The sequence below is a fragment of the Suncus etruscus genome, chromosome 9 (genome assembly GCF_024139225.1).
Source record: "Suncus etruscus isolate mSunEtr1 chromosome 9, mSunEtr1.pri.cur, whole genome shotgun sequence".
Lineage (NCBI taxonomy): Eukaryota > Metazoa > Chordata > Mammalia > Eulipotyphla > Soricidae > Suncus > Suncus etruscus.
Genome location: NC_064856.1, coordinates 7,480,633 through 7,488,492, shown reverse-complemented (window position 1 = coordinate 7,488,492; position 7,860 = coordinate 7,480,633). Strand labels below are relative to the sequence as shown.

Sequence of the window (7,860 nt, the reverse complement as noted above, 5' to 3'; positions counted from 1 at the left end):
ATAACTTAGATTCCTAGTGAAATACTATGCTTACTGCAATAACTAAAAATAAATATACTGATCTTATGGTTTTCTGAGGCACCTCATCTTTCAGAAAAGATCTGTTACTACTTTAAAATAGGCAGAATTGTTCTAACAAGAGTTTGTTTGCCTAAGGAGAAATGAAATTGACATACTTTATTTTTCTTTTCTTTTCTTTTCTTTTTTTTTTTTTGGTTTTTGGGTCACACCTGGCGGTGCTCAGGGGTTACTCCTGACTGTCTGCTCAGAAATAGCTCCTGGCAGGCACAGGGGACCATATGGGACACCGGGATTCGAACCAACCACCTTTGGTCCTGGATCGGCTGCTTGCAAGGCAAACGCCGCTGTGCTATCTCTCTGGGCCCTATTTTTATTTTCTAAAATTGTAGTAATATGACTTACATACTTTTTTCTTGGGGGGGGCACACCCGGTGATGCTCAGGAACCTGGCTATGTGCTCCTGGCTTGAGGGATGTCCTATGCTAGCGCTGGCAAGGCAGACAGACCCCTTACCTCTAGCGCCACCGTGCCGGCCCCGACTTACAGACTTTCATATTGTTTTATAGCTACCATGCTACACTTCTCCTCCCTCACCATGTCCATAATCTTCTGCCACTGCTCCAAGGTCCCTTCTCCCACTCCTGCCTCAAAACCTCAATCACCTGCTACTCCTGGCGGTATCCTGAAAGTTGTTTCTATTGGGCGACGTCTAGCCTCTTGCACTGTTTTTTTTTTTAAATATTCCACATATGAACAAGGTAATCTACTATTTGTCTTTTCTTTCTGACTCACTTAAGATGGATATTCTCTAATATCATGCCACTGCAAACAGCACTTTTCTTTTTTTCTTTTTTTTATAAAAATCTAAATTAATCCCCCACTACCACAAATTATGCAGTCGAGTTTCCCACATTTGGGGAAATCGCAGGGGGTCAGCACATCCGGAGTGCAATGGATAAGTCTCGCCCTGGGAAAACCACCTTCGTGATCATGGTATCTCCCCTGCCAGGTAAGTATTTTTTCTTTTCTTTCCTTCTTTTTTTTGGGGGGGGGGCACACCCAGTAACACTCAGGGGTTACTCCTGGCTACATGCTCAGATGCCGGGGGATCAAACCAAGGTCTGTCCTAGGTTAGCACTTGCAAGTCAAATGCTCCACCGCTTGCGCCACCGCTCCGGCTCCAAACTGCACTATTTTATAGCAAACTGCTCTGCTTGCTTTTTGTAATGTTTCATAATGTGTGTATACACATATACATACACACAAGCATACATACATTCTTTATTCTATTCAAAGCACATCTGGATTATCTACAGACCTTGAAAAATAACATTTCCCCTTTTCTCTCTTCTTTCTTCTCCCCCTCTCTTTCCCATCTATCCTTCCTTCTTTTTACTTTTACTTTCTTTTCAGGAACTAAACCAAAGACCTCCTAACTAAGGCAAGTATTCTATCCGCAGAGCTATACATCCACAGGCACTTTAAGCACATTCTTTAATTGGCACATACTCAAATCAATGATTAGAGATTGCTTAGAGATGATTACTAAACTAATAATACTTTAACTTTCATTTGATAGCAAGGTTTCTTTCCCCAAAATACATGCCCAACACCCGCCCCCACCACCAAATTGGAAGTTGTAAAGTTTAATTAAGAGGCTAGACTACATACTTCATATGCAGAAGGTCTGGGTTCAATACTCTGAGCACTGCTGGGAACAACACCTGAGCAATGAATTGGGTGTGACTCAAAAAATAAGAAGAAAATGAAAAAAAAAAAAAAAGGTTTAAGGTAAAATAGAGCAAGAAAAAAAAAAGTAAGGATGGGGGGATCTGGAGAGTAAGATGATGCCTTGCATCTTGCCTATGACCCCAATGAGTCATTCATGATCAGAGTCAACAAACTCTAAACATCACCAGGTATGGCCCAAACCACCCAGCCCTTAGCAATTTAACTAAACAAAAATGGGAAGACAGAAAATGAAACAGGACACTTATGAGATTCTCTCTCTCATAAAGTACATTTTGTTAAAAGGAGTAATAATGCCCCTGTGCCTGCCAGGAGCTATTTCTGAGCAGACAGCCAGGAGTAACCCCTGAGCATCGCTGGGTGTGGCCCAAAAACCAAAAACCAAAAAAAAAAAAAAAAAAAAAAAAAAGAGTATTGATGAAATCCCTTCTTTCTTAAAGATAATGATTAGTTCTGTAACACATAACCTTGGTTTCTTCTAGATAAATGTTTACAAAAGCACCTGAAAATATTTTCACAAATGTGTTTGTTGTTGCCACAGGAAAGGCCTAGTCTATGCAGAATGCATAGGTTAGATTAGAAAGACTCTGGAAATTCCCTAATTTTTTTCATCCTAATAATGCAATCTTTCCTATTCGCTACCTGATTCCAGTCTTTTTGTTGTTGTTGTTGTTGTTGGTTTTTGGGCCACACCCGGCGGTGCTCAGGGGTTACTCCTGGCTGTCTGCTCAGAAATAGCTCCTGGCAGGCACAGGGAACCCTATGGGACACCGGGATTCGAACCAACCACATTTGGTCCTGGATCGGCTGCTTACAAGGCAAACCGCTGTGCTATGTCTCCAGGCCCCTGATTCCAGTCTTGATAAGGCTTCCTTTTATCACTATCTTTCATTTCTGGGGCAATGGAAGTACACATGCAAATTGTAAAACAAAAGCAATAATTCACATTTTGCTGCTCTATGTAGAACATTTTTTTGTTTGTTTGTTTTTGGGCCACATCCAGCTATGTTCAGAGCTTACTCCTGCCTGGCTCTGTGCTCAGGGATTATGCATGGTGGGCCTAAGGGACCATATGGGATGCTGCAGCTCAAATTCATGTTTGTCATGTTCAAGGCAAACGTCCTACCTGTATAACTATTGTTCTGGCCCCTAGAACTGTTTTAATATTAAGACAAAGAGATTATATCAGTACTTTTATTCTGGTTCCAACATTATATTATTATTATTATTATTATTATTATTATTATTGGTGTTTGGGCTATACCCAGTGACGCTCAGGGGTTACTCCTAGCTATGCGCTCAGAAATCGCTCCTGACTTGGGGGACCATATGGGATGCCAGGGGATCAAACCGCGATCCGTCCTAGGCTAGTGTGTGCAAGGCAGATGCCTTATGGCTTGTGCCACCACTCCGGCTCCCCAACATTATTTTTTATTTTTATTTTATTGTTTGTTTTGGGGCTACACCCGGCAGCGCTCAGGGGTTGCTTCTGACTCTGTGCTCAGAAATCGCTCCTGGCAGGCATGGGAGATCATATGAGATGCATCGTCGGTCCTGGGTTGGCCACTTGCAAGGCAAACACTACCTCTGTGCTATCTTTCTGGCCCCCAACATTATTTTTATTGGTACAATAATACGAAATTTCTTGGATGTCTCATACAAAATATATTTCAGGGTAACCCCAAATAACTCTAATTTATAAGGTAAAAGTCTTTCTTACAAAATTCCTAATAAAATATTGATGAATATTTTAGGAGTATTAAAATGCACATTAAACAAATTACTGATGAGATAATTAAGAAAAAGCATTTTTCCTGCAATGAATGAAATAACTGACGCTGACATTTCATTTCAAAGGGAGCAGTCCTTGGTTTGTGAAGTACTTTTTCTGCTGGTACAGATGGAGACAGCCTAATCTCCTAATAACCCATTTCTATTTCTTTTTCTACTTTTAGGTTTTGTTTTTGGACCACACCCAGCAATGCTACAGGGGTATCTCCTGACTCTGCACTCAGATATTATGAATTACACCTGGTAGTGCTTGGAGGACCATTAAGGGATGTTATTGATTGAACCTGGGACGGCCACTGATGGCAAGTGCCCTACCGGCTGTTTTATCTCTCCAGGGGTCCTCAAACTTTTTAAACAGGGGGCCAGTTCACTGTCCCTCAGACCATTGGAGGGTCTGACTATAGTAAAAACAAAACTTATGAACGAATTCTTATGTACACTGCATATATCTTATTTTGTAATGAAGAAACAAAATAGATACAAATACAATATGTGGCCCGCAGGCCATAGTTGGAGGACCACTGCTCCAACGCCTTAAATTTTATTGTAATCAAGCCCCTAAAGCTAACTTCTATTTGCAGTGAATACAGGGAAAAAATAAGCTAAAACACTGATACCAACATAAAGCAAACAGAATCATTCCAAATGTAAGAATTTTAATAGGACAATCGACTGACTTGGTTCCTACAATTAGTACACAACAGAGCCATATGGTAGGGAGTGGAAGAGGGAGGAATAACTATAGTAAAATAGGTACAGGGGGAAAATGACTGTGATCTGTGGAATTTTGAATTCCCGTGTGAACAAACCATATCTAAAATAGACACTTTGGGGATATTTAGGCAGTCTAAAGGGTACTGATAGTAGAATATAACAAAGAATAACTAATTTTATGTTGTGTTTTGGGGCCACATCCAGTGATGCTCAGGAGCTACTCCTCACAGTGCTTAGCACCTTAGCCTCTGTGATATCACTCTGGTCCACGGAACAACTAATTTTGTTTGGTCTGAGAATGACATTGTGGTTCTAGAAGGCAACATTATTTTTTAGAGATGCATATAAAAGTATTTATAAATATATGGGGCCCCAAAGATAGTACAGCAGGTAGGGCACTTATCTTTTTTTTTGGGGGGGGGTCACACCTGGCAGCGCTCAGGCTCTGTGCTCAGAAATCACTCCTGGCAGGCTCAGGGGACCATATGGGATGCCGGGATTCGAACCAAACCACCGACCTTCCGCATGAAAGGCAAATGCTTTACCTCCATGCTATCTCTCTGGCCCCAAGGCACTTATCTTTTATGTGGTCAACCTGACTTTAACCAGGTTTGATCATCAGCAACCCAGATAGCCTGACAGAAGTAATTCCTTAGTGCAGTCAGGAGTATCCCTGAGCATTGGCAGATGTGGTCCAAAAACAAAAACAAAGAAGTATATTATAGTGTATGGAAAATACCTAGATTTTGCTTTCAAATACCTCAGGAAATAAATGTAAAGAAAAACAAAATTAGGGTTGGAGCAATAGCATAGCAGGAGGATGCTTGCCTGGCATGCGGCTGACCCAGGTGTGATCCCCGAAGTTATTTCTGAATGCAAAGTAACCCCTCCAGGTGTTGCCCAACCCCTACACTCCAAATAATCTACCACCAACAAAAAATACCCACAAGCAAATAAATCCCACATAATTATAAGTAATGCATTTAATTTTTGTTTTGCAGATATATGCAGCAATGCCTGGGGGCCACAGAGGTCATTCCAAGTGTACTATTGTGAGGAGGATGGTACAAAGTGGCAACAGAACCCAGGCCTCATATACCATTTGAGACACAATCCCCAGACTCTTTATAGTCTTTATAATTAAAAAAAATGGAGAGGTTAAGCCACACCCGGGGATGCTCAGGGGTTACTCCTAGCTATTCGCTCAGAAATTGCTCCTGGCTTGGGGGCTCATATGGGACGTTGGGGGATCGAACCAAAGTTCATCCTAGGTCGGCCATGTGCAAGGCAAACGCCCTACCACTGCACAACTGCTCCGGCCCCTTATTTATTTATTTATTTATTTATTTATTTATTTATTTATTTATTTATTTATTTATTGTTTTTACAAGTTTTTCACAGTTTGATTTCAGTAACACCATGACAGTGAATTAGGGCCGTTACTATCACCAGTGTTGACCTCCCTCCACCATAGTTCTCAGCATACATCCCATACCTCCACCCTTAGTCCCCTAGAATGCTAGCATAACAGGTCCATTTTGTATCTATATCTATAGTTCTCTCTCTCCTCTCTCCCCCTCCCCACTCTCTCTCCTCTTCTCTCTCTCTCTTTTGGTTTTTGGGCCACACTTGGTGATGCTCAGGGGTTACTCCTGGCTATGCGCTCAAAATCACTCCTGGCTTGGGGAACTATATGGGACACCGGGGGATCAAACAATGGTCCATCTTAGGCTAGTGCAGGCAAGGCCTTACCACTTGCGCCACCACTCCGGCTCCAGTTTTGGGTCTCTTGATTCTACTGTCACTAAATAGGAGAACTTCATGTAGCAGAGAAGCTGGTGGACTAGGTAAATTAGGTCATTTAATTGTTGAAAAATATATGGATCAATGAAAAATTAACATGACAACAGAATAGAAACGAAAAAAGTTACAAGAAAAACATTAATTTTCTCCTTTTCTTTGAAGGGGGTGGACTTTGGGTCACACCTGGTTGTGCTCAAGGGCTAATCCTAGCTTGTTACTGAGAGGGTCCACTTCTGGCAGTGTTTGGGGGATCACGGTGTGCCAGGAAATGACCCTGAGCTATTGATGTGCAAAGCATGGATACTAATTCTTTGAGTTGTCTTCATGCTTGAACCTTCTTTGTGTTTTATTTTGGGCTACACCCAGCAATGCTTAGGTGTCACTCACTCCTGCTAAGCTTGGGGGACTATACAGGATGCCAGGGATGGAACCTCGGCCGGCTATGTACAAGGCAAATACCCTACTTGCTGTATCATCACCCTGGCCCTGGCCCTGCCCCAATATTTCCTATTAATATGTGTTCAGTGCTATTGATGGAATGTTTATCTCAACTTCATGTCCTGAAACCTAATTCCCAATCTGATGGCAAATGAAGATGATCAGAAATTATAGAGTAAAGCTCAGAAATGGAATGAATGATTTTTTTCAGGTAGTTCCCTCACCACTTTAGCCATGTGAGGACACAGCAAAAGCACTATTTATGTCCCGGGAAACTAGCCCTCACCAGATGCTGAATCTGCCCATGTTTTTAAAGATGGACTTTCCAGAATAGTAAGATTTCTGTTGTTTGTAATGAAGGTTCTCAACTCTTTTACACCTGTAGACAGACACCAATTCACAAGCAGAGAACTGCACAAGTTTAAGATACTGAGGCTAAAGTACTTGTTACAGTACTTCTAAAGGGCTGACACACAAACAGCTGTATAGAATAGACTGATAGAACAGACTGTCTGATTCCTGAAGTAGGTCATCTCCATCAAAACCCAGTAGAGAACAGTTTTGTATAAAATACTAAACAAACGCAGCAAAATATTTTAAGAATGCAGTTGTGGTGCTGGCGAGGTGGCGCTAGAGGTAAGGTGTGTCTGCCTTGCAAGTGCTAGCCAAGGAAAGGACCACGGTTCGATCCCTGCTGTCCCATATGGTTCCCCCAAGCCAGGGGCAATTTCTGAGCGCGTAGCCAGGAATAACCCCTGAGCATCAAATGGGTGTGGCCCGAAAAAACAAAAAACAAAAACAAAAAAAGAATGCAGTTGTCCATTTCCCCCCTCAAAATCATTATGCTTTTATGTAATTCTATAGTTCTAAATGGATCGTGATAATGAATGAAAAAGAAAATTGTGACAGAAGACAGTTAAAGCTGCTTTTTGATCCTAACACTTATTTCTTTTTCTGTTTATTATTTGACTACTTTTCAAAACACTTTTTCAAAATACTGTTTCAGGAGTGATATGAAGGATCTACTTTAACTTTTAGTGTGCAACATTCACAATATTGGACAGAGCTGACTACAGCTCTCTGGAGATCCATTTTAAATTATCTTCCAAGTAGTTCAAAGTAAACCAAAAAGTAAATCAATAATCTTCCATAAACATTTTCAAAACATAAAATAATATTTAATTCTGGTAGCACTATTGTTTTTAACCTTTACTTTAGGGTATGAACCCCTCAGAAAAACTTTGACCTCCTCAAATGTTTTATTATAGCTCTGAAGGCCATGTTAGAAATCTTTGTAATAAAAGTTGGCATGAATAAGCAACGCTACACAAAGTACAAAACCAT

General features: G+C 41.1%; 1 non-coding gene across 1 annotated transcript; it reads right to left on the bottom strand.

The window, feature by feature from the left end:
• Nucleotides 1-878: 878 nt before the first annotated feature.
• Nucleotides 879-1,038, bottom strand: LOC126019204 (U1 spliceosomal RNA). Its single transcript, XR_007498948.1, has one exon. It is a non-coding gene; the product is annotated as a U1 spliceosomal RNA (small nuclear RNA).
• Between the last annotated feature and the right edge of the window lie 6,822 nt (nucleotides 1,039-7,860).